The 27145-nt window shown below is 38.6% G+C and overlaps 1 protein-coding gene and 1 non-coding gene across 6 annotated transcripts in view; one reads left to right on the plus strand and one right to left on the minus strand.

The window, feature by feature from the left end:
* Nucleotides 1-27145, plus strand: part of FRAS1 (Fraser extracellular matrix complex subunit 1) — a 428720-nt gene that overhangs the window by 66203 nt on the left and 335372 nt on the right. The window lies entirely within an intron of this gene.
* Nucleotides 12564-12679, minus strand: LOC123831368. The gene has a single exon (XR_006787891.1). It is a non-coding gene; the product is annotated as a U5 spliceosomal RNA (small nuclear RNA).

The raw sequence follows: 27145 nt of genomic DNA on the forward strand, positions 1-27145 counted from the left end.
TGGGCTCACGGACTTGCCTAATGTGGGAAAGTACTATGGTGTATTTGAAGGGGAATTAGAACCCTTCCCCATCATAATAATATGCTGCCTTCTGCAGACGGTCACTGGTGAGTGGGTAGCACACTGCCTGTGTGGCAGTCTCAGACAAGGCAGACAGGCAGGCGAGTATTGACCCCAGGGGCTGAAGAGCTGGGCCTTGGGATGTGACAGCAAGGATACAGAGGAATACCGAAAGAAATTCAGGCATAACCAAACAAACGCTTAGCAGACTATTGACTGAGCAGCGAAAATTTGATGGAGTGTACAATAAAATCATTTTCCAATATTTTTTTCCATTTTTTATATGGGCTACCCCCCATCTCTCAAGTTATTACTTTTTAGATATATTTAGGTACAAAAAAGTAATTTGCAGGAGACCTGGGACATTGTTTTATCTTTGGTATTTCTTTTCACCTTCCAACTTCTACTCCACCAGTTTATCCTTTTCTCTCTGATAAGTCTTACTTGGATTCTGAAATACCTTAAATATAACTAACATTCCAAAGTGGGATGCTTTGTTAGTGCAAAAGAATTTGGGTTATAGGATATTAAGATTCCTCTAACACTGAATAAAAAATATATTAGCATAAATAAAATAATTTCTTTTAGATTTTAAAACAGATCATAGTTAATAACACTGCACTGTATAATATAAATTTACTGAGAGTAGAATTTAAATGTTCTCATAAACACACACACACAAAGATAAAAATGTGAAGTGATGGATGTATTAATTAACTAGATGGGAAGAATCCTTTATATAAATCACCATGTATATAAATCACCATGATGTACATGTTAAATATTTCACTATTTCACTTGCCAATTAATTAATCCTCAATAAAGCTGAAATTAAAAAAAAGGACTCTGGGAACAAAATTATATAATATTTGTGTGAGATGAAGTATTTTAAAAAGGTGTTTGATTTATACTAAATAATGCATCTCTTGCCTCTTGCTTAGCTTACCTACTTTATAGAAGTTATTATTTAAAGCATTGGCTGAGCATATATATCTGGAGAGATTTGTTGAACTGTATTGTTATAATTGGATTTGGTTTTTAGGCCCCTTTAATTCATTGATTTTGGCAACTTTTTTGATAAGAAAAAAATAACAGATGAACTTTACTTCCTTTTTGTTTTATTTTTACTTTTTATTATGGAAACTGTCACATAAATACAAAATAACAATGTAATGAACAACTATGTATTATCCCCATTGCTCAATTCCTGGCTAATTTTGTTTATACACTTTCTTACTTCTTCACATCTTATATTATTTTGAAGTAAATCCCAGTTACATTGCATCAACAAATATTTGATATGTATGTGTAAATGATAGTAATTTTTTGACAATATAACCAAAATAACATCATACCTACCAAAATAATTGTTTCTTAATAACCTCAGATATTTAGTCATGTTTAAATTTATAATTACCTCTGGTTTGTTTATAAGGATACATGTTAAGTTCAGATATTGTAATTTGTTATGTTCCATTTTATTTATTTAATAAACATTTTTGAAGTTTTGCTTTTTTAAATTTTAAATACCTGGTGCAAAAGCCCTCAACATGAACTTAGTTTTCTAGTTCTTTCAGGAACTTGTTGTGGAACCACAAGAAAAGCACTTCCCCTCTCAGAGCATTAGTTTTATAGTTTGCAAAATTACAGTGTTGATCTAGAAGACCTTTAAAGTCATCTACAGTTCTCATATTTTGTAATGACATGAACCATAGCAAAAAAGGGATATTTGAACCTTCTTTTATCTTTTGCAAGGGAAAATGTCTTTTAGAAATGTCATATGTCAGAGCCACAGGTGAAATATTAGGTGATGGGCTGGGAGATTTCTTTCTGAGTTTTTTGAAAGAAATTACAGTCTCATAGACATTGGTATTTCGCTCATTACCTCTAGAGTACCCATATTATTCCTTTTGCCCTTACAATAGAGAGTGTGGTCCATGCTCAAATTGAAATGGCTTATGAAAAATAATTTATTTGGGATTTAATTTTAAAAACTTGTTAGGTGGGGGAGTTTTGGCAGTGGGAGACTGTGTTATTTTAAACTAACTCTCCCATTTAAAGAACTGCACAATACATACATGAAAAACCTCTGCTTAAAGGAATAGGAGAGCTATTAAGATAGTAAGAAATTATAGGACCAACCTACAGGAGAGGAAGTATGTGAAAGCAGTGATTGGGAGAGGCTGAGAAGCTGAGCACAGCTTTTAATACAATTACAGGCTGATGGGGGATCAGGTAGGATTAGAGCCTATCTGGGAGCAGGGCTGCTAAACACCTGAGACTTTCATTTAAGGACTCTAAGGGCTGCATCCTAGAAGTAAGTGGGCAGGAAATAGACTAGTCTCAGAAGGACTGAAACTGAGCATTTGAATCAGTCTTGATCCCTGGTTGGATTAAGATGATTTTAGAATTATTGGTGTCCTTAGACTAACCAGCTGCCAGTAGTAAAATTATTCCTCTCCAGAGGAAGTTAGCATCATCCAGAGCCTGCAAAGAGCTGTACTTTTTAATAAAAAGTGTTCTGTACTCATGCAGGATAGCCAAGCATATGAGAAGACAAATGTAACTGAAAACAAAAATGAGCAAACAAAAAAGACAAGAAAAGCTCCATCAAGGTCTCTCAGATAATAGAATTATCAGAGATTTTACTATGATTGATATGTTCAAGGAAAAGACTGAGAATTCAGTAGATAACTGGAAACTAAAACAGAAAATTGAAAACCTCATATAGTTAAAATACAATAGAAATTAAGGACTCAGTGAGTGGCTTTAACAGTAGATTTGACACAGTTTAAGAGTAAAGTAGTGAAATGAAAGATAAGGCAGAAGAAACTATTCAGTCTGAAGCACAGAGAGATAAAGGGAAGGAAAATGCAGAAAACAGTGTAAGAGACAAAGTAAGATCTGGTGAAAGGTACAGCAATTTGCATTTGGTGTCCTCCCCACCCAAAAAAGGACAGATGGAATGGGAAAGGAACATTTGAAGAGTGACCGAGAGACATCAAACAGGCTTGTTGAACCCTGCACACAGTAAAGGACACAAAGAAACCTGAGTATGAATACGGGGAACCAAACTAAAGAGAAAACCATAAAACCAGCCAGAGAATAGACATATAAGAACTGAGAGAATTTATCGTTAGCAAATCTACATGAAACAAAATACCAAAGGATATTTTTAGGCAGTAGAGACTTTAAGAAGGAAGCTGAATGAAGAAAGAAATGAAGAACAACAAAAAGGGTAAATATGTGGGTAAGTCTAAATGATTTCTGACCATTCAAAAATAATTTAAATATATAAAATGAAAATATACACCTGAAGTAGTACATAGTTTTTGGAGGGGATTAAATGTGGAAAAACTGCCGAGGTCCTTGCCTGATCTGGAAAGTAGTGAAACTACTAATTTAGTTTGGACTTTAATAGGCCAAGGATGCATGTTGCAATCTTGGGAGTGTCAATTAAAAGCATAGTTGAGGAATGCATAACTAACAAGCAAATGAAGGGAAAAATAGAATAATAAAAATTCTTGGGAAGTCCAAAATAAGGCAAGAAGAGAAAAAGGAACAAATATAAAGCAAATAGTAAGATGAGGGACTTTAACTTAATTCCATTAAATATAAAATATTAAAGTCTACTATCAAAGGAGAAAGATGAGTAGGCTGGAAAAGCAAACAAACGAATCTAACTGTATGGTGTTTAGAAGAAACATTGAATGTGAAAGTTTGGAAAATGAAACACCATCAAAACACTAAAGCCAAAGAAAGCCAGGATAGCTACAGTATTTTAAGTTCTTTTAAGGTAAGAATTACTAAGAGTGACATTTAAGTCAATCAGTCAGCAGGAATACACATTGCTTTTTAATGTGTATATGCTAAATAAAATGGCTTCAAAATATATAAAGCAAAAATTGACAAAATGTCAAGGAGAAACAGGCAAAGCAACAATCACAATGGGAGATTTTAAATTACTTTTACCAATAATTGATAAATAAGTGGACAAAATTCAGAAGATATAGACACCTTGAACAAATTATTCAACCTGACATAACTGACATAATAGTACATAGAACAGTGCTCATAGCAACTGCAACATACACATTTCCTTCAAGTATATGTTGTACATTTCCCCAAAGTGAACATATGCCAACATAAAGTAACTCTTGACTTCTAAAAAGTTAAACTGTAAAAGTATTCCTGAGCACTGAGAAATTAGGCAAGAAATTACTAACAAAGCATTAGAAAATTCCTAATATTTTGGGGAAAGTCAACTGTTTTAAAATAATAAGTCAAAAAAATCACAAAAGAAATTGGAAAACATTTTGAGCAGAATGATAAAGATCCTATAAGCTACAGCTAAGCCCTGAACAGTGAGAAATTTATAACCTTAAATATATATAAATAATTTTTAAAATAAAGGCTGAAAAAGCTAAAGAAATTAGAGGAGGGAATAATACATGAAATGTAAAAAAGTGACAGAAGTAAGAAACTAATGAAGAAAGGAGCAGATATTATTGAAATACAAATAAACATACAAAAAAGAGAATGAACAATGTCAAAATTGGTGTTTTTGAAAAGACCAGAAAAATTGATAAACCCCTGATGAGACTGTATTACCAGACTTTGGAGAATTATTGTTTGAGCCAACAAATATCCAAAATCAACATTGCTCCTCAAACATCATTTTTCTTGTTCTTCCTCCTTCTTATATTAAAAAATTAATGTGTATTAATGTTAGAAAATACCAGTACTTTTGTAGTCGCCTGTGTGTTCTTTGCTTAATCAGCTTTAGAAAGAAACAGCTTTTTACTTTTTTTATTATAAAACGAAATATGTTCATTGAACAAAACACAAATATGCAAAAAGGAGATTTACTGGGAAATTTTAAATCTCACATAATTGCTTTGGATACATATTCTTTGAAACTCATGTCTTTGTTTATGGATTTACATCTATTTACAAAAGTGTATTCTCTTCTATACCTTTTGCCTCACTCAATACTGTATAATGATTATTTTCCCATGTCATTAAATATTTTTCAACTGAATTATTTTAATGACCAAATGACCTAATTTACTCAAGTGTGTCAATTGCCTGTGCTTGGACATTTGGGTGGTGTGCAACATATTTGCTACTATAAAGAGTACGGTGATAAACATACTTGTAACTAAATTTTTGTGCAAAACACTGATCATTTGCACCTGAAAGTAAAATTGATGAGAAGGAAAAAATTCATTTTTAAGGCTTCCTATATTCATTGTTTAATTGCCTTTCAGAAAGATTGTGCCAAGTTATAATCTCATCAACATCAACAGTGTATGAGAGTATGTGTTTCCAATACTGTCTCCAACATTAAGGCATAAACTTTTAAAATGAGCTTCACTTAATTATCTTAACCTGTTCTGAAAGTGCTGAGTCTTGGTTTTCTAAAGGATAACACTGGTGGGCATTGAAGCCGGGGAACATTGCAATATGCCGTACTCTGTGTGGGTAACTCGCGGGAGGGGCAGTGATTGCGGTAAGGACGTTCTTGCTCAGTGATTTCCACAGTTCATTTCTAAGAGGCCGTCTGGGTCCAGGATCTATATACAAGCCAAGAGAGGTCAAAGCGTGGCTGATTTTGATTCTCTACCTTTATTTCCATTGTTAATAATATTATTATTTTATTTTTGCTATTTTGTAAAATTATGTGCACATATTTACCAAAAAGTCTCCCACTTGAGGAAACCATCCTGAGGTGGGTGCAGTGGGTTGAAGGGAGGATGACAGAGCCTCACTGAGCCACTGGAAGCCCTGCAGTCCCATCTCGGCTCCATGCAGTCTGTTTTGTAAACCAGCAGTCCCAACGAGCTCAAGAACATCCTTTGATAAAGTGCTTTAAAGTTTACGAAGCTTTTTCAGACTTTGTGTACCTGAAAATGTCTTGATCCTACCTTTATTCTCAATTAATAATAAAGTGGGCTATAGAATTCTAGATTGTATGTGATTTCCCTCAGAATTTTGAAGGTATTATTTCATTATTACCTTTCAATGTTATTGGGAAGATTTAAGCCATTGTGATTCCCAATCATTTGTTTGTGATTGGGTTTTTACTCCCTTCTAGAATATTATTAGGATCTTTTTGTCTCTTGTGTTTTGAAACTTCATGATGATGTACTATGGTGTATTTTGTGGGGGGTGGTTAAAAATCTTTTGTGCTAAACACGTGCAATACTTGACTTCACCATGGAATCTCATACCTTTCAGTTCTGGAAAATATTTGTAAATTTTTGCATTGATAACTCCCCCCACCCCGCCATTTTCTATTGTGCCTCCTTCAGAACACATCTGTTTACTTCCTCTCTCCTCCCCTCCCCCCTCATCCTTTTTCTGTTATTGGATTTTGGATCTTTCTACAGAGGGAGCCTGGAAGTTGGCATTTCTGGAAGACACAAGTGGGATTGGGGGCTGGTGGTCTCCTCAGTATCCAGACTTTCACTTCTCTCTCCCCTTTCAGAAAGGTGCTTCACTCAGCAGCTATTGGTACTCCTTGGTTCAGGGCCGTTCTGGTTCAGCCTCTTCATGGGGTAAATCTTCAGCCTTGCACTGGGGTTGTGGGAGGGCCTCAGAAGTGTGTTTGTGGCTCTCATCTTCAGCCTTCCCTCCTTTAAAGGCACTTCAAGCTGAGAAACCTGAAATGTCAGTCAGTGTTGTCTCTCTGCTTTCTGTCTTTGAAAACTGTGATCTCTATCACTCGCTGTCATTGCCTGCTCTTCTCTTTGATGTTGTGCATTTGTATACTTTTATCTCTTTTCTTTCATTATGGTGGGGTTTTAGGAAAAAGTGGAGATGGACACTTGTTCCGTCTACTGTGTTTCAGTGAGAGTGTTTCTGGCACAATGATTTTTTATTTCTGCAGGTAACCTTTCTCATGTACTTGACACACAAGGAGACAAAAGAAGAAAGGGGCAGCAAGGAAGAAAAAGAAGGAAGAGGAGCGGGAAATGAGAGGGTGTGGCTATAGGGAAGGAGGGCTGCTGATGCATGTGCCATTGAGTCCCCTTAGGGAATAGAACCAGGACCGAGTCAGGGCTTGAGTCCAGTTTCTAGGGCCTCTCGTGATGAGTGATCACAGGTGAGGCTTCATCTGGAGAATAAGAACATTGATATTTGTGGTCTTTGGCTCAATACAGCAGACATTTATTACAAAGTGAATCCCCGAAGTCATTTTTCATCTTTTAGCCAGACTTAATTTCATCTTCTCATTCTATTTTATCAAATAGAGGATTAGATTTCTTTTGATTTCCATGGAGAGGGGAAAGTATTCTCATTTCCATGATGCTTACTCCTGTTCTTCATTTAAGTTTCTGTTCAATCACCTGCTAAAATTTGGGTTCTACAAAATAGTTCAGTCATTTATTCACTCACTCATTCTTTCTTTCTTTCAATGCCCAGAGCAGGGTAACTTTTTTAGTAGACAATTGTGACTTGGGGCTTAAAGTGTTGCAGGTCTGTATTAATTGTTAATTCCTTCAACACAGATTAATTGACCACTATTATGTAGCATTGTTTTGGTTCCCTTGGAACAAAAGGTGAACAAGGTAGGATTTTTGTCAATTTGCACCAATTACAGTCCTATAAAAATGTGATCCCCATTCTAAAGAAGGAAATGCATTGTGAGTTGACAGAGTAATTTTGCACACACAATGAATGAGCAGTTTTGGAGCCAAGTTCTTGGCAGGGACGTCATATTCCATAATGGTACATCACAGGGGCTTGGAGTCAGTCAGACCGGGCTCTCATGCCAACTCTGCCATTATGTCATGTCTCCACTCTGAGTCTCCATTTCCCCATCTACAAAATGGAGAGAATAATGCCACTTACCACACATTAGTTTAAATGTCATAACACAGGTAAAGGCCTTAGACCTGGCTCTGAGGAGGGAGTCTACTAATGGCAAGTAGAAGCTTTGGAAGGAGAGTGGAGAATGTCAGACAAAGATTTCGAGCTCATGTTCCAATTTTGCCCTTTTTTAGCGATGTGATGTTTGCTAAATAATGTCTCTTGGTTTCAGTTTCCTTGTGTTTAAAATTGGGAGAGGATATGTGTCTTACAGAGTTACTATGAGGACAGCGTTAAGTGGGATAATGTTAATACAAGCTACTTTTGTCCATATGTAGGTGTTTAGTGTAAGTTTTTTTGGATCCTTGGGTACTACATTGCATCATGAGACTACGTCTGAGGAAAGCCAAGCATTTGATTGAGAATTTGACTGCTGCACTGTTTGGTAACCTGATTTTGTGGTACTTTCCTGAAACTTAGTTTAAATTGAATTGTTCTTCATAAGAATTTTCTTAACCTGTTCTGTGGAGATAGTCTAGTCTGGAAGTGACCTTGGGAATAATAAAAAATTAAAAGCAGTTACCTCGTGTATACGTAATGAAATGTTATTTCTTCATTCTAAATCTCAAGACCTTCTCTTCTACAAAGCACGTGAACAGCTTTTAGAAACTAAGTAGTTTGGAATTTTAGATTTGTTTCTTTAAAAGAATAGAGAAATGACTTCATTTTCCAATGGTGAGTAGTATGCTAATGGAGACACTTAGAATCGTAGACTTTCAGAGATGAAAATAGGGTAGTGACCATCTGATTCATTTTTTTAAGTGTGTTGATGAAGAAATGAAACTTGAGAAAGCCTGTTACTTGTCTGAGGCAACAAAGCTATTAACTAGTGAAGCTCAAGAAAATAGATCTGCACATAAATTTCAGCTAAAAAACATTGTGTAATAAAACAACTCAGTGTAATAAAATGATTGCATTCTTTAATGTTTTCTAGTCAGTCTCAGCCTAGAAGAGAAAAGATGGACTCCCAAAGGGTTTTTGAAACAAGTTTGTTGAAATTATGTAGGAAAATTAAAAAAAAATAAGTGAATTGAGATTTAGTAACTATTTTTGAGTTTCTAAATTAACACTTCGATTTTCTTGCGCTACAGAGCTATAAATTATGTATTTGTGTCCTTAATTATTTATTTCAAAATGCATCTTAAGCATCAAGTTCCTCTGTGTTAAGCATTCTGGTGATCAGCACTGCGTATTGCGGGAACATAGCCCCTGATACTCAGTAATTTGACCAGATACTCAACCTCTTTTGATTTCATCCTTAACACGATCCATCCTTTTGTTCTCAGTAGTGCTTATTGTTGCAAGTTATAGTGACCATGAACACACAATGTTTTTGGAAGATGCTTGAAAGTGTAGGAAGACATGCACCAGCAAAATCCACGTGATTTGTGTTTCATCAAGTGAAAATGAGGCTTTTTCATGACTGGCAGCAGAAGCGGCCCACTTTTGTGAATAATACTGGCTTAGTTTGAAATATAGGCTGCAGAAATAGTCTTTTAAAACTCTCAAAGAACATAAATCATACTGTATCTATGGGGAGAGCCATTCTGATATTGCTGTTTCTTTACATGCTGCGTAAAGCTCCAGATTTGGAATCCATTGACCTTTTGTATTTTGTCTTTCCCTGAAACCTTTGAGTAGATAGTGACTGGGAACAGCATGATCCTGCAAATGGCGGAGTTGGGGCAGAGCTGGCGGAGTGAGAGGCCCACAGCAAAGGCCATGTTTTGGTTAAGGGTCTAAGCATCTTTGGCAACAAATATGAAGTTGGCTTTTCAAGATCTGGCTTTGGACTGTGTTACTGCTTCCTTCTACTTCTTTTTTAAAAGAAATTTTATTGATTGAGTTGAGAGAGAGAGAGTGGGGGGAGGGGTGGGAGGGAAAGAGAGAGAGAGAGAAACATTGATTTGTTGTTCCACTTACTTATGCATTCATTGGTTGCTTCTTTTATGTGCCTTGACTGGGGATCCAACCCCCAACCTTGGCACTCTAACCTACTAGGCTACCTGGCCAGGGCCTCCTTCTCCTCTTTAAATTTTGTTTCTGAGCAGTTAACTTTTTTCAGTATTTTATATCCTTCAGATATATTTAAAAAATTATGAGGTCAATATATACGCACAGTAAAAAGTTCAGACAGAATCAAAAGGTGATACAATGCACTGTAGACCCCCTGCCATCTCACTCTTTACAGGAAACACTTCCTGTTCATTCCTGGGTTTTCTTCTAGACATTTTCCATGTGAACACACATGTGTATGTGTACATATATATTTTCTTGAATGGGAGTATAATATACATAACAGTTCTTTACTTTTCCACTTAATAACATATTTTGGAGATCTGTTTGCATTACCACATAGGGCGAACTCATTCTTTTCAAGCATGGCTAGGTAGTCCTCATGTTAGAGATATTCCATTATATTAGATTTTTCTCATATCCTTTCTCTGTTCCTCAGTCAATATATCTCAAGACAGGCCTTGAGTCAATCTCACATTCGAGGCATGTGTCTCCTGGAGGGGGTTCAATTTTCATCCTGGAGAAAGCAAACCGGTCACCTGTCACCATCCACACCTCCCTTCCACCTCTCTGTGTCTGCGGAGAGGTGTTTTGTGTTTGCCGAAGTCAGAGCTGCCAAGGTGGCTGCAAGGGGCAGTGGGGTGTGGAAAAGTGAGTGGGAAGTTGGACACATCAGTAGCAAATGCACAGATTGGACATAACGAAGCAGAAAATCAAGGTACTGTGCTGTCAGAATTTCAAGGTCAGTAATGCTGCTCACTTTCTTCAAGTCACATTAGCACAGGGGCCGATTCCACTAGCTTTGTGTGTTTTCCCAGAGAGGAGGACAGTCTCAGGACTTGAAAAGCCCATCTCGTGAAGAGCCCACAGATTCCCCAAAGGAAATTTAAATGTCAGTTTTAGCTTACCTTCAAGCAAGAGTGCTAAACTTTGGACAAGATAAATAGTTTTCAAACTTCTTTTAGCAAGGAATCTATTTTTTCAAATGAAATCTCTTTTACAAATCCCAGTATATAAAAGAGATAAAAGTGTAGCTGCAGGGTTTTGTGTTGGGCTGGGGATCTGTTTGTTTTACCCCAACAATTTCCATTGCCTGGTAACTTTGTAGAACACAGACTGAAAAACAGCTAGATAGCATTTCATGCCAACCAAGATGTTATTATTTTATCTTTCTTTGTTTTAAAATAGTATTAGACAGGGTTCCTAATAGTATTTAGAAGTAATTATCAGCCTTGTCTACAATTTCAAAGAGGAAGCATCTTCTCTTTGTCCTTTTTTAAAAGGGCCTATTTTTACTTTGTGGGATTGAAGGGCAGCCTGCTAGTTGATAGATCACTTCAGTTTAACTTTTAGTGGCTAAAGGACAAGTTAAAAGTATCCAGACTGGAGAAACTAGCTTGTAAGGGCAGTAAGTCTTTATACAAATTCCAAAGCCTCTGAGATTGATTGCTTTCAGTGTTTACTGCAGCCAAAGATTAACTAGAACCCTGAGACCCAGCCCTCTTGGGAAATGATTTATGCTGTGAATGCAGAAAGGATGTTTGCATATCACCATTGGGCTTCTTGTCGAAGCCTTTTAAACATTGTTTATCTTGGGGACACCCACTGCTCAGAGCATTTTTATTTCCTTTTGTATATGATTGTCTTATGCCAAAGGCCAAGGCCAGCCTTGCAGTATTGACTGAGTTTGGTTGTGCAGGGCTGTCTAGGGGGGATGGGGGTGTGGGAGAAAAGCATGCTCCAAACCATCTGTAATTTTTCAGCTTTGCGAACAAGGTTTTTATAACTAAAGAAATACAGGACTCACAAACATTGACTCATACTGTAATTATTTAAGGTTTTGAAGATGGGATTTATGTTCAAGCCAGAGCCAACTTTTATGGAACCTTCCTTTAACACCTCTCTTACACCTTGAAGTTTTGTTATGGATGAAACACTCCCATTTTCCCACATTGAAATAGCATGCTCCATTCGAAGGTATTTATCGATCACTTACTGTGTGCCGGTCAGAGTTCTAGGTCATGGGAATACAATAGGGAACAGAACCAACTGCATTCCACCCCTCAGGGGACCCTCACTTTTGTTCTTCTAGCTAGGTATTAAAAATCTGTGAAGTCGTCTGCCTCACCTTCTGCAAAAGGTGTTATTTGAGGAAGACGATGTGCTTCAGGGTAGTGAAACCTGTTATTTTGGCAGGGAACCTTCTGTGCTCTCAAGGCAGGGCTAAGGGAAGATGCAGATCATGGGCTTGTCCCAAGTACAAAAGATAAATAACACGAGGTTTCTGAAAATGTGCTATTACCGACCTGCCTTTGAAAGAGTAAGACATTTTCTTAAAAATACACATTCCTCAAGGTGTAATGCAGACTTAAAAGAAAAAGCTTTCAGTTGCAATTCTCTTCTAATAGGGAGCATCAAGAACATGGAAGAATAGCTAATACCGAGATGCTTTCTGTGGCTCCCTAGAGCTAGGGATTTCTAAAGCCGTCATGTTTCTTATCTTTCTTGTATAACCAGAAGAGCTGCTAAGGCCTAACGGCTGAACAGAACTTTCAAGAGCTCTTACTTTTTGTTGGGAAGGTATATTAATTTTTTTTCATACCATTGATCTTAGCCTCGCCCAAGCAAGGCCTCAAAAAATTGAGTGAACACTCAGAATTGTTTCTCTCAACAGAGATCTTTAGTAAAAGATGAAAGATTTATATGATCTGAACAGAAACCAGAGTAGAGATATATTAATTTTTAAGGTAGTGCCTTAGCTTTAAAAAAGTAATATTCTTTATTTGGAGATGGAAGAAATCTCATTGGTGAACTCATGTTCTGAAAGGACTGATTCTTTTATTTTTATTTTTTTATTTAAATCATTGTTCAAATAGTTTTCTCCTTTTTACTCCCAATCCAGTCCCCCTTCCTACCCTCCCCACTTCCCTCCCATTACCACCCTCCCCTTAGTTTATGACCATGTGTCCCTGAAAGGACTGATTCTAAGAGATAGCCCCGAAACTAGATCAATAGTCACGGTGCTCATGTGACGTTCTAATTCATTGTACTAGTATGCTATATTTTAGAGAAATGAGTGTTGGTGTTGCCATTAAGAAAGGTTGAAATCTGTTTACACATTTAAATTGGTATCTTTTCTTACGAATTTGTGTGTGTTTGGAGTGCTACCCTTTGTGTGGCTTCTTGAGAGGCAGGGCACTGCTCAGGGCATCTCCGCTCTGCCCTCCCCCCACCCCACCCCCTTCACAGAAAAGACTGAGGTGCAAGAAGGACACTGAATGGCTTACAGTAACTGAACATATGGGGGTCAGGTTGAGCTCTTTACCTGCATGCCCTTGTTCAGCACTCTGAATTGCTTATTCCAGGCTCTGAGGGAGGTTAAAAACTTGCTGGTTTTAAATTGAGTATATGCTTTGATTTAAGCCTAATTGTTCAGGCCTACTGACAAGCATTTTGAATTCAAAACCCTTCTCTTGCACTTTTTTTTTGCATGTCCCTTATATCACACAGACCTGTTCTTTGTATATAAACCTTTTGTTAATATTTGTTGATTGATCAAGAGTGGCCCACAGTTGATATCTCACAGATAATAACAGATTCAGTTTTGGAGACTTCATCGACTCAATCAACAGACATTTGTCAAGGTCTTTCTGTGTGCCAAAGAACCAGTGGGAATAAATAATTTACCCTTTGGTTGTATGTAAATCTGGTTCTCAGTGATAATGCATTGTATTTGACATGACTGTAAGTTGATGAGACATTTTCCAGGGAAATCGGTCTCAGTACTTGTCATCATGTTGCACAAGTCTACTAGTCCTACTCACTTTATTGCCTAAATATAGCACAGGGACACTCCTTTTGTTACAGGGTGCAGCCAAGATGGGGGACCCCAAATGGGCATTTGAAATGGGGTCCAGAACTTAAGGTGTCCAGGAGATTTTAAGATGTCTCCACCCCCCCCCCCCCACCCCGCCACGTGTGGGTTGGGGGAAGGGACAAATGGAGCAGGGCCATTGAGATCTGTTTTGCATAGCAACAGCCTTGCAGCTACCCTCTGGCTTGGTCATTTAACATACCTATAGCCTTTGGCTGGTCGCTTAGATATGTTAAATAGCTGTGATCATTTCTGAGCCAGGGGAATGGAAGTAACTTCCCCATCAAGACGTGACTGGGGGCAGGTTCCCCGAGGAACAGCACCTGCGTGGGAGCTTGGAGATGATTGGCTCCATGACATGGGGCCAAGCCTGCCCAGACTCATGATGGCAGCCCAGTAAAGCTGGAAGGATACGAGTTCTGGCATGTGAAGCCGAGTGTGGGAGGAGTCGGAAATGAGGCTGCAGAGGAAGATTGGCCGCGGGGATTTAAAACCCAGACTTGGCGGCCATTGAAAGGAGAGAGAACCATGCTGCTTTAGGAGAGAGAACCATGCAGCTTTAGCAGAATGGGGAGGACCTCAGCCATTGTAGAGAGAGCCATGCGCAGCCCTGAGAAGGAGAGCCATGCACAGTCCTGAGAGAAGGAGAGAACCATGCTGCCTTAGGAAGGAGAGCCATGCGCAGCCCTGAGAGGGAGAGAACCATGTGGCTGTGGAGGTGCAGAGAGGATCACAGCCATTGGAGAGAGAACCACGCGGCTTTGGACAGAGTGGGGACTCTCCCTTCCCGCAGCCCTGAGAGGGAGAACCAGAGGACTGCCTGAGCCATGGACTTCTATTTCCTTTCCTGAGATACAGTACTCTGGACTGGGCAAAGGGGGAAGGAAGGAAGGACTGTGTCTGTTTGTGGGTGTTTTAAGGGACTTTAGGATTTTTGATGAAGACATTAGGTCACTACTTGAAGTTTGTATAGCATTAAATAAACATTTCCTTTCCTTTTCATGAATCTCTGGCATTGAGAGACGTCTTTCCTCTGGCAGCGGACATAACGGACCTGGGGCCCTCTTTTAAATAATAGTATATCCTCCCAGGCCCCCCTTGTTGTCTGTTCTGTAACACTTTCTTTCTCTCCTCAGTGACCCACCGTAAACTTGAGCCTTCATTATTGCTTGCCTGGATTGTTGTTATAGCTTAACAGCTCTCCCTGTTCCATTGGTGTTCTTACCTCCCTCATATCCATCTTGTAGGTTCTTCTACTCTGGTGCTACAATCATCTTTCTAACCTGAAGACTGGTCATATCCCTAGAGGGTTTTGCCAGTGGCATACAAAACCTTCTGCTTGCCTTCCAGCCTTAATTTCAGCTATGCCTCCTTGTCCACACTTTGTGTTCTGGGAATGTCCAGTGTTAATATCTCCTAGACTGAGAGTTCTGTGTGAACAGGGCCTATGTCTGCATGTTCCTCTCTGAATCTCTGGGATCCAGAATGGTGCTCAGAGTAGAGCAGGGTTCTGTACGTTTTTGTGGAGCTGAACTGAATCAGGCATGCTCTGAAACTAGCGAGACTTCAGCTTGTTAGCAAACTGATTACCTGCGTTGCCTTCTGTCTAGTCCCTTAAATTCTTATTGGATGCTTTCAGCATTGTTTGCCAAAGCACTCTGTGAAATGAAAAATAGATGGCCCTTTCCTCTTACTGCTCAACAAAACTCAAATATATTTAGAATATTTAGCACTTGTCAGGTGATGAAGACTATATATTTCATCAGATTGTCCTCCTCCTCGTCTGATATGAGGAGGTGCTATTAACTTCTAAAATCATAGAAAAGGAGGAGTAAAGCAATGCAAGAGACTCACACTGTATTCTTCAAAGTATATTTTGCTTCTTGGTAATCTTGAGAGCAGAACATGCAATAATTTAACAAATTTCTAATATTTCATGAATCTACTTTACATTTTATAATTCTTCCCCTTTCATATTCTGTAAACCAATTTTCTTCATAACATTGATTTGACATTTACCCAGTGATGGTCAACCAAAGTTTATGGGTCCAGTGTTCTTTCAAGACCTCTCGTCCAACTAGATCAAATTATTTACTTAAGAAACCTCTGTAAATTTTTTAGTCTTTTGTTCAGTAAAAATTTATCTATCCTTACAAATTTGAATTGTAGATTGTTCACTATAATTTGACTTCATCACAGCCACTTTTAATTTGTGGGATTTTTTTCTTATCCCTATTTCATAAGGCTGAGCAACTCATACATATGCGTGTAGTTAATATGTGGCATTCCCTTTATATTCAGAGATGAAACCCCTTAACCATTGAGATTCATGAGTTATGCTTCATGGAAACACATGAACAATAATTTTACCCACAATTTCTCTTGATCTCCTTATTCTCTTGGAAATAATGATGTACACGTTAGAGGGAATTGTATTATCTTATGTAAAAAAGAAGAAATTCAGACTTAGTGGAGTTTAGGAACTTGCTTAATATAACCTTGATCTGTTTGCCTAAAGCCCACTGAAAATCTTTTTTATCATGGGATTTTGTGAAAATTCTTAAAATGAAAAAGAGCATTATAAGGAACTCTCATGTGCCCATCACTCAGCTTTACAAGCTGGCCACATGTGCCGCTGTGGGGCCCAGCTTTAGAACCCCTGTGCTTGCTCCACACCTAATGTAGGTTTAAAGAAATTTGGTTGACATTGGAAGGGTCAGAAAGTATTAAAATTCTTTTTAATCCTATTTTAATTGCATTTATGTAATTATTCTCATCACCATTTTAAATTATTCTCATTGTTAATATTTAAAAAACACACAAAACTAAGAAAATCCACTTTCAATCCCTGGAGGGAAAAAATGCAAAAGTAAGCAAAGTGGAAATCTTAGCAGTTGGGTAATTAAAAGCAAACAAAACAAAATTATCTTGAGAGTTTTTATCACAGTTCCATATACTAAGAGTGTTTACCTAGGAGATTAAATATACTCAGTCCTTGAATATCTAGCAGCAGATAATTGATTTTGTCTTTGGGTCTTCTCTACTCTGGGGTCTGATGTGCTTCCTTCTACCATCTTCCTGGCCCAGGGGGGCACAGAGGTAGTAGGGTAACAAAGGTGACCCTGTGTGACAGTGTCCTTCTAATATTTTCCATTATTTTTTGGATGAGGCACTGGATTGTTTGGTTGTTCATATCACTTCTCTATAATTGTCATACAATTAATAAAACACTGATTGAGGTAGCTGCATTAAACTATACAAACTTGAGGCCATGGCATGTTTGTCTTGTATCCATGTCGCCTAGGACAGGGTCTGACTTCTGGTAGGTTCTTGGTGCACATTGATAGGCTGATGGGGAACCTCCCTAAGATGATGTGCCATTGGTTAAGAACCTCCCTGTGGATTGCTTTAGTTTTAAACTGGGACCATAGCCTCTGAACAAAAACATTTTGCCATGTGTTTACTATAAGAACAAGATAGTTATTGTTGTTGAAAACAAACTGAAAAATGAGAAAATTAAACTGATCTAATTTTACTCTTTGCACGTTACCACGAGTAAAGTCAATAGTTTAAATTGTGCTGTAATGGAAAGAAAACAAAATCTGAGGTGGAGATTATAGTTAGAAAGCAAAGTTATTTTTCAAAACTATTATTTCTGCTGTGACCTTTTCTTCAAGTTAATGGATGATACAGTCACTTGCTTTTTTTAATATAGAAACACTTGGCATTCTAGGAGCTTATTTATAACCCACTGTGAAGAGCAAACAGTAAAGAAGAAAGCTCAATTATACATTTTAAACACCATGCTTCGTGTGGCCAGGATGAAATGTTATTCTGCTTGTACTATGGTATCTTTTATATCTGAGCAAACATACCTGGCTTACTTTCCCCAGCTTCCTCCTCTCTTTTCTCTCTGTTCAGGAAATCAGCTTGCTTGAGTTTCTTGTGTAGGGCGAAACCCATGGACTGGTACAGAGCTGGTGAGTGGCCCATCAATGGGATCTCTGTTAGCTCATTTTTCATCAGGGAGATACATTTCTTTCCCCAAGCTGTGATCTAGGAGAGTTGCCAAGCAGCTAGAGTTAAAAAAAAAATACATACAAAACAGCAAACAACGTAATTCTTTCATGTGGTGATCTCTCCCTTTGTGCTCATTATGCTGTTGCTGGCTGACCAGTTCTAAAATAGAGTCCATGGTTCTTTGCCTTCGGCTGTTTCTGGGCTCTTGGAATCTTAGTTAAAGCTTGATTCCAAATAATTTTTTACTGGCAGCATTCAAAGGGTGGAAGTGGAAGACTCTCATTTTGTAGGATGGGACTTAATTGAAAAGCAGTGGATGTTCGTGAACGATTTCTCAGGTTCACTTTTGTGTGCTCAGCAGGTGTAAAACATTTACAAAGCTTTTATGTCCATATCTGAACTTGAGTGTTCTTTGAACTCAAAGTCTTCATCTTTTTTGATATCACTGTTTACCTTTTTGACAACCTCTATAGTGGTGGCTTAAAACTCAAATATGTTTTCTTTCTGGATCTTCAGCAGGGCTCATATGGAAAAAGTCAGTCAACTCAATTTGCTTCCACTGCTTCATTTTGTGAATGACTCTGGTGGCCACAGCCAAGCTCCCCTGACAATGGGGAGACAATGATGCCCACCCAGTGGGTGGGGAGGGTGATTTTTTTTTACTATGAGTACTTGAATTTGGTTTGTGTGTAACATTCTGTAAAGAAGCAGTTGTTTTTCCATTACCTAAACGAGGCCCTGTCTCCAGGTAAGCTTCGGCAGTCTGAAAAATGACCTGTTTCAAGGAGTCCTTTGAGATGACTGAATTGAATCGACTAATTCTAAATGTTACCCCATTAGTGAGAAATGTCTAACAATCACTTTTGCAGCCCAGGAGAAAAGTAGGTTTAGCTCAGCTGTTTTCCCCCAAGGTCCCACTGTGGCAGCTCCCTCTCACTGCTTCAGTTCCTGAAGGATGGCGTGGAGGACCCGCTGCCGGTTTTCAGCAATGCAGTGTTCATCTCCTGCCTGTGCCTTCTCAGTTCTGCTGCTGCCACAAGTTCGGGGTGCCCACGCTCTCTCTTTTCTAACCTCTGAGACCCAGCAACCCCTTCCAGATTGGCCTTTCCCATGGCTCTTGGCTCTGATTGCTCTGTGGCTGTGTCTCCTTTAAGCTCTGCAGAGTGAAGAGTCTATCACCAGCTATGGACCTCCAGCCACATGCGGTGAATTAAATGCCCCTGTGCATATTGTAGTCAACAACCAAAATATTTTTATTTCACCTTGAAAATATATCACGTGTTATGTGATATTGCAGGCTTGCTGCAATATATACTGTGCTCAAGACAAATGGCATGTGGGTTCTTTGATCTTGGTTCTCTGTGGCAAAACTAAGTCTTGTTTATTGTACCTTACATAGCCTCATGTCCCAAAGCAGGCTGGTTGTTGGACTCTCGTGTTCGTTTAGCTGTGCCATTACGGTTTCATTTTTTGAAATCTCTTACTGAAGAATGGCTGTTGTGTTGTTGTGGTGTTAAAGTTATGATCACTGTGTTTTGGCCTTGTGCATCTAGTAGTGATGATGCGTAACTATGAACAGTGATTGGAATCCGTAAACCGTGTGTGGGATAGTTTAAGTACATAGCCCTTGAACCAGACAGTAGCAAGGGCTCTTCGACATCTAGGGCAGCACTTCTCAATCACATATCACAGCATTTGGTCAGCAGTACAGTGTGTCACACCCATTTGATGCTAATATGATGGGACAGAACTTACCAGGATGGGGGTGCTCACAGATTCTCAGGGTCCCCACTTTCTGAGAAAGCGTGGAACTCAGTGAATGAATTTTTTGAGAGAAAAACAATCAAATTGGAATAGCAACCAAGTCCTTGTAGGCTTCATTGGAGGGGGACCTGATGTTAGGGGAGTATGAAGGCTGGGCCTGAACAGTTCAGAGAAATGGCCTAGAAAAGCAGATGGAAAAGGGGATGGTATGGGTAAGCGAGAGGGTTCCCATGGAGTGGGCCGGTGAGGGGCCCCTGCAGTTGTTTGGTGTTTACGAATAATGTAAGACAGAGCTTGAGTGTTGCTCTGGGTGCTGTCCTGGAACTCCTTAAATGGTGGTGAGAGATGCAAGAGAAAATGGGAATTCTGTTTTGGGCTCTGAGTTTTAGCTGTGACATTATTCTGGGTCGTGTGGATCATGGCTTTATGTTTGCAGTAATGATTAATATTATGGATTTTTGGTATAATTTACCTTTAAAAATAATTTGGAACTAATTCATGATTATTCCTGCACTATTACTGTCTCTCATAACCATGTAAAGTGTTCCCTCCTGTGGGAGAAAGAATGCTGTAGGGATCCCACATTATCTCCAACCTGTCTTATCAACTCTATAGCTCAGAGCAGGTACCTATTACTATTAATTAGTGTGATGATTACCATTTATTTATAGTGCTTGTGATGTGTGATTTTATAGTTTTTAATTTACCCATGGGTAAATTTTTAATAAGGAAGAAGGCAAGGATAGACGAAGAAAGCCTGAGTAATGTGGCTGCATCTCCACCGAACGCAATAGAGCTGTGCTTTAAACGTTTCCCTTAGTGAGAACACGGCAGTTCTAGGAGTTGCAAGCTAAAGGACAGTAGGCCTTAATACGTCAAATACAGCCTACACACAAGTTTTATTTGTCTCTATGGTGTGTTTAGAAAGTTGAGTCTATTGCCAACATATCAAATATGGAGATTTCATAGGAAAATCTGACTTTCTAACTTCTCGAATAATGGTAAGGTTTGAGGACTTGGAGCCTGTATTCCCATGGCAAGAATTCTCTGGCTGCGTTTAAGAAGTTGTGATCATTAAGTGGGGTGTGTGCACTGCAGTTTGCTGTGGCTGCCACCGTGCCGCGTCCTGAGGCCCTGGCTGCTTCCTTTGCTCATGCAGGCTTGGGAGTATGCTGTTCCCAGTGAGTCACTAAAATCAAGGGTAGACAAAATGATGAAGTTTTAAAAGTTTGTAATAATTCTGGTAATATCAATAATGCTAAATATCCATGTATTATAATATAAAACAATGAAGTAGCATTTATTTCTTTTAGTTAGGATATTTTTTTTTATACAGCACCATTTCTAATATCTTTTAATGGCTTATTTTATTACCCAGGTGCAAGCATTAAGCCATTTAAAGATCTTAAAAAAAGGTGTTTTATAAGCAAAGAAATATGATTATTCTAATTCAAAGAACTAATCATATTTTTTATGAGAATTTATCTTTTCCAGCTCTCTAATCCATAGATTATATTAGTGAGCCAGTATACATAAATAAACTCTACTTTATTATTTTACATTACTGTACACAGTGTGGTCTGGGTTGGAATTCTGACCCTGTCACATATAAGCCGTGCGACCTGGGTGAGCCAGAGCTGTTCTGTGCCTTGATCTTCTCACCTGTGACAGGAGAATCATTATAGTGCTTACCTTAGATGATTGTTTTTGTGATTAAATTAAGTAATCTAGACAGGGCAGAATAAAAACTTAGTTAAGTATTACCTATTTTTATTACTTCTAGATGAAGGTTACTTAGTGTTATATTATTTACTTTTTACAATTAATTTTTTGCCTAAGAAAATCTTGGTGTTTTTACTGGGAGTATGTTGGAAAAGTCTTTATCTGTTGGGAGTAAGGCTGCAAAACTCTGTCCTGGAAAATGCTTTCATATTAATTCTCAAATGATGATTTCATCTAGTACCATAGATCTTCAGCTATAAAATGAGGAGCCTTCTCTTTGTCATCTACCTTGCAGGGTAAAACAGAAGTAAAAAATTTGAAGTGATAATTGAGACTGTTGGTAGAAAGATGCCCAAAGACTTTGTCTTCCATGAATGAATTTGATGAAGATGAAGTTAGTCATCCATATTCCAATACCCAGCTCCACACATTTTCCACATCTTGGTAACTGAATGTAGAAAAGCGTAAGTATCAAGTTGAGGCCAATAGATATGCAAACTACTAATTTATTATGGAAATAAACTTTCTTCTTAATATGTCTCTGGTCTTGTAATTTTATTTCCTGCTGTTCACTTTGACTTTTTGTTGGAAGGAGTAAAAGCAGGCTTTACTCCTATGCCTAAACAAAATCTGTAAGGAAAATGTTTTTCAGGCAGCAGAGATGGGATACAGCACTAACTTCGGACGATGACCTGCATCAGCAGAAATTTATGGTCATGTCCTTCACCTTGTTATTCACTCTCCCAGAAAACAATTGGTTTGAAGTGGGAAGAGACAGAAGGAATGGCACCACAAAAACTATTTCTCAGATTTAGAATTGCTGTTTTCTGGCACCGTAGGAAGCGTGTGTTGTTGAGTGCCCACTGTCCTGTCTGAGGAACCAGAAAGCAGCATTTCATGCCGTACATGAAGATGGAGTGTGATGGGTTCCATTTGAGGAAAATGTCCTCTTCAATGATTGCAAAAACACAAATCTATCTCTGCTGTACGGTTTTCAGTGAAGAGGATCTTGTAAATTTTGTCTGGCTGCCATTGACATTGTTGTTACATTTATTCCATTTCTGTCACTGCCTGTTAGGTGAATGTTTTGCTTTGATCTGATGACTTTGGAAACCCAAGTTATTTCTCCTGAGGCGATCTGTCAGAAGAGTCTTTCGGGAGCTGGCTGGTCCTGAAGTGCGAAGCTGCTTTTCCTGAAGGGAAGGTGTAGTGTTAGACATGGTTTTAGTTCCTTGCTGTGTCAGTGTAAACCATCCTGAACCGGAGAAACCAATAAAATGGAATTACCTAAGAAAGGAGAAAGCTGAGAAGTAGTCCAGTTGTTTTATAGCTAACTGCTGGAGAACATTTTGTGGGACAAGCCCTTCTCTCCAGTGTTTTTGAGATCTGAGCATGTGAGCTCTGAGCTCCGTACTTGCAGTGGAATTAAACCAGAAGCAACGGGCAGGTGACACATACTTGTCACCATTCTACTTCCTGATGTCTCTGGAAGAACACACCCGAACCTCAGATGATGGGAAATATGGTAAAGACACCATTCTTTTAATGGAGACGCTTGGTACATTGCCCAGTTCTTATGAAAAGCATTTTACTCACATTTCTCCATTCTGTTTTTATTCATGTTTTTATGAGTCAATTTAAGGGTATAGACCCTTGTTTATATAGATGTACACCCTGACATAATAATGTATTTCTTATTCTTTGAAAATTTTGTCTTTTTCTCATTACTATTATAAAAAGCTATATAGTATTTCTCACTATTAATAAAAACCATTTTAATTAAATTTTATGGTCAAAGGTTTTTCACATTCCCAGTACCAGTTAATTGAGTTACCTAATTATTCTAAGAGTGTGCTGTATTTATAATGATTTTCTTAACAGAGATCATAATTTAGACCTGGTTTCTAAGTGGTGGGCACTTTCTAAAAGTTGTCGGGTGCTCAGAATGCAAACTAAACTCCCCGCCTCCCACACCTGCCAAGGAAACAATATTCTAAATTATAATAAATGAAGATTAGACTTCCGTTCTAACCCACAAATCTATGTAATCCACACTGGGGCTGATCTCTGGAGCTACAGTGTCTTATTGCTTCTTTGGAAAAATTAGCCCCAAGTCACAACGTGACATATGACTTCCATAACTCCAATAGTGACAAAAATCATATTCTGCCTTCCTGTTTGCACTTCAGCTGTTAGAGGAAGTTTTTTCCTTTCTGCTCTCCTTGCAGTCTAACCACGGCAGTGTGAAGGTCTCTTCCTCTCCCTCTGTTCGGGGCAGGGATCTGAGGAGAGTTGCGACTGGTCACATCTGGTGAAGACGGCAGCAGGAAGAGGTTCTTGCTTGCTCGTCCAACCTCTTGCGCTCCCCGTCTGGATGGTGGGGGCTACACTGGCCACCTTGCCGGAACAAGGGTTGGGTTCCAAGAAGCACTGAGCATAGAAAAGTGAAGGGGTAAGGGGGACAATTCAAGTCAGGGTTCCTGAGAACAGACATTAAGTCAGTGGTCTGTGAGAGAGGATGTTGCAGAGTAGACAGAAATGGTTTTAGGAAGAAATGGGGTCCAAGGGTGGGCAGGCAGAAACACCTTTGTACGCCATGCTCAGCATTTTCCACAGGAGAGAGTGGGGCACTGTGTGATGCTTGAAACACTATAAAAGGGATATTTTAAAAAGTGGTGTGTTGGTAACTCCATAGATAACTCATAATGCTTAGAGCAATGCAATGTTTAAATCAGTACTGATTAAGAAATATAACATATGGAATGGAAACCATATTTATAACAAATTAATAAAATTAATCCTTTAAAAATTCTATGATATGTTAAGAAAGATGCAGGAAGAGATTTAGAAAGGTTTTAATTTTGTGAAAATACTAGCGTTAACTTAGTACTAAAAGCACTAAAATTGTTCTAAAGGGAAAAAAATCTTACCTGAGATAATGCCTTACATAAATGTAATTTATTGCTATGTAACAACTTGCCACAGAAGGAACCCAAAGGCTATTTAAAATCTTAATTTTTATTATGACAAGGTCAAGTATTTTAATGAAGTTGTATTTAAACATGGCACAACACAGTTAATATTTTTTTCATTTAAAAAAGCATTCTAATATTTTCCTCATTCTTTTTTTTGTCCTCATTTTCATGTAGGTCTTTTAAAAAGTAACATCTTATTTTCCTGCTGCATCAGCCTAAAGCCAGACTAAAGTTCTTTCTCAGAACTCCTGTCTGCTTGAATCTGTATCTAAAGTTCCCCTGAAGATGAGACTCTGCTTGGAATTCATTCAGGCCCATTGCGTGGCTGTGGAAATATACTAATGAAAAAGTCAAGGTCTCTGCCCTTCCAGCCTTTAGTCCCTTAAGTCAGACTACAAGTTTGAAAGGCAAATTCTAGAGTAACCCTCTTGTTGGTCTAAAAACTAATGAGCATTCCTTATGCTGGAATCCCCACCCCATTTTTTTGAAGAGTGGTTAATGTGTGGGTGAACATCAGAACTTTCTGAGCTAAAGATACGATAAAGCTGACCCAGAGTCCTTTCTTGTGACAAAGTAAAGGCTTATAAACTACTTTCATCCATGTCTCTGGCATATAGTATGATATTTTGTCTTTTATAGTACTTTATAGTTTATAGGGTATTTTATATGATTTCCTTTTATGAAAAGGTCCAACATTCCCATATGTGGCATTCTTCACTTCTAGCTCCTATTGGACCCTGGTGTTTATGTTGATTTGAGAGACTTCAAGGGTCTTAGAAGTAAAACAGGATGATTTCATGGAAAGCACATCACACTGCTAAATTAGAAGACCAGAGTTCTAATCCTGGCTTTACTAGTGTATGGTTTTATCACTTTCCTTCTCAAGCCTTCTGTTTATAAACTGAAGGGCTGTGTTAGGCAAAAACTAAAGGTCTGTACTAGGGTGTAACAGACCACTCCAAAACATCTGTGTCTTAAAACAATAGATATGTATTATTACTCTGGGGGCATCTGTGGGTCATCTGGGCAGTTCTGCATATATGGGCCCGTCTTACTTGATTTTGATTAGGCTTGCTCATGGTTCTGCAGTCAGCAAGAGGGGTGGTTGGAGCTGGGTCCCCTGGAATGGCCTCTTGCCATGGCTGGCCATTGACAGGGCAATGGGATGAGAGCATTGCCTCTTTCTCATCAGCCAGCAGGCTAGCCTGGGCTTATTGTCTTGGCTAAGGCATGTGTCCCAAGAGTGTGAGCACACACATGTAAGGCCTTTTGAAGACTGTCAACTCCACTGCATCCTGTTGGCTGAAGCAAATCTCAAGGCCATTCCAGAGGCTAGAGATGGGGAAATAGACCCCCAAGTCTCATGGAAAGAGCATGGAAACAGGGAGTGGTGAAGAATTATAGTCTATTTTGCAATTAATTGATTGAAGGCCCTTTGAGCCTTAACTTTTTGTTAAACCTGTGAGTTGGTTATTTAAATAGCTGCCACTGTGCTTAGGCACTGAAAGAAATCCGAAAGGAAAAAATAACACTTGACTGTATTGAAGGCACTTTACAAAACCATTTTGCTTTCCAGAGAAACATAAAGTAAAAGCCACCCTGGAGGAGCCGGCAATGTGGTTAAGCAAATAAGGCTCATATATTCAAACTGGAAACATTTCAAGACAATTTTTTTTTCTTTTTCTTTTGGACGGAGACTTGTAAGGGCTGCAGGAATGTGGGCTGGGAGTGTCTATGAATCTCAAAGGTTGAGGTGTCATTAGTTAGATCCAGACTAATTAGACTTCCCCCCTTATATTTATACACACAAAGAGAGCAGAAGGTATTTAATTAAGCAAGAGAAACAAACAATTTACTGGTGGACAGTTCATCTCAAAACCTATTTTTTTTTCACTAATTTAAGACAGAAGATATATCTTGATTATAAGATTTTTATTAAATAAAAGCTATTTTCACAAGAATGTTTAATTTTCTCAGTACTCACCAAATATATTTAGGTAGTGGTTCCTTTGAATAAAGCAAATGGGATTAATTTCAACCACTGGCAGAGGTTGCTGGCTGTTTACTTAAATTCAGTTCCCCTTTCTGCATCTCCAGCCTCACCTGCAGTTACGTCTGTCATTTCACGTAAGTCCTGGTTCGTGTGAGTGGAAAACCACTGCCACTCCTCACTGGTTCCATAGAGCCTCCAACAGGTGCTTCTCTGTGTGGTGTCCCATTCCCAGCTGTTGGGGTGGCTTTGGAAGCCAGAGACCAGTGTCAAAAGAGCTGTTGTCACCCTGTGTCCTACGATTGCCTGGAGCAGAGCCCGACTTTCAAAGAGGAGCATCTGCCCTGGAATATTGACTGAGCAAAACACAAAATTCTATTGTGTTTAACACAAAATACAGTGGAACTACTCCAGATAATGGTCTACTCCAACTAATACAACAAATACCTTTCCTTGTAAAATCAAGGTAGCTAAAGCATAATTAAAGAGCTTTCTAGCTTATCTTCTCTGTCCACAGACCTAAATCTTGATACAAAGTTGAGATCGATGAACACTTATTGACTCTCTTTCATCTGTAAAAGGCTGAGCTCATTGCTGAACTCAGAACTAAATGAAAAAGCTAAAGGGGTTTGTTACCACCAAACCAGTATTACAAGAAATGTTAAAGGGCCTGATTTAAGGAGGGGGAGGGAGAAGAACAGACGAACAGATAGTTAAAAGAATAAAATGTCAATAAATACATACCTATCACAAATCACTTTAGCTTTGGCCAGGTGGGTCAGCTGGTTGCAGCCTCGTCCTGTACACCAAAAAGTTGTGGGTTCAATTCCTGGTCAAACCGATACATAC

Source organism: Phyllostomus hastatus, unplaced genomic scaffold (genome assembly GCF_019186645.2).
Source record: "Phyllostomus hastatus isolate PE091 unplaced genomic scaffold, TTU_PhHast_1.1 phas_scaffold_1674, whole genome shotgun sequence".
NCBI lineage: Eukaryota > Metazoa > Chordata > Mammalia > Chiroptera > Phyllostomidae > Phyllostomus > Phyllostomus hastatus.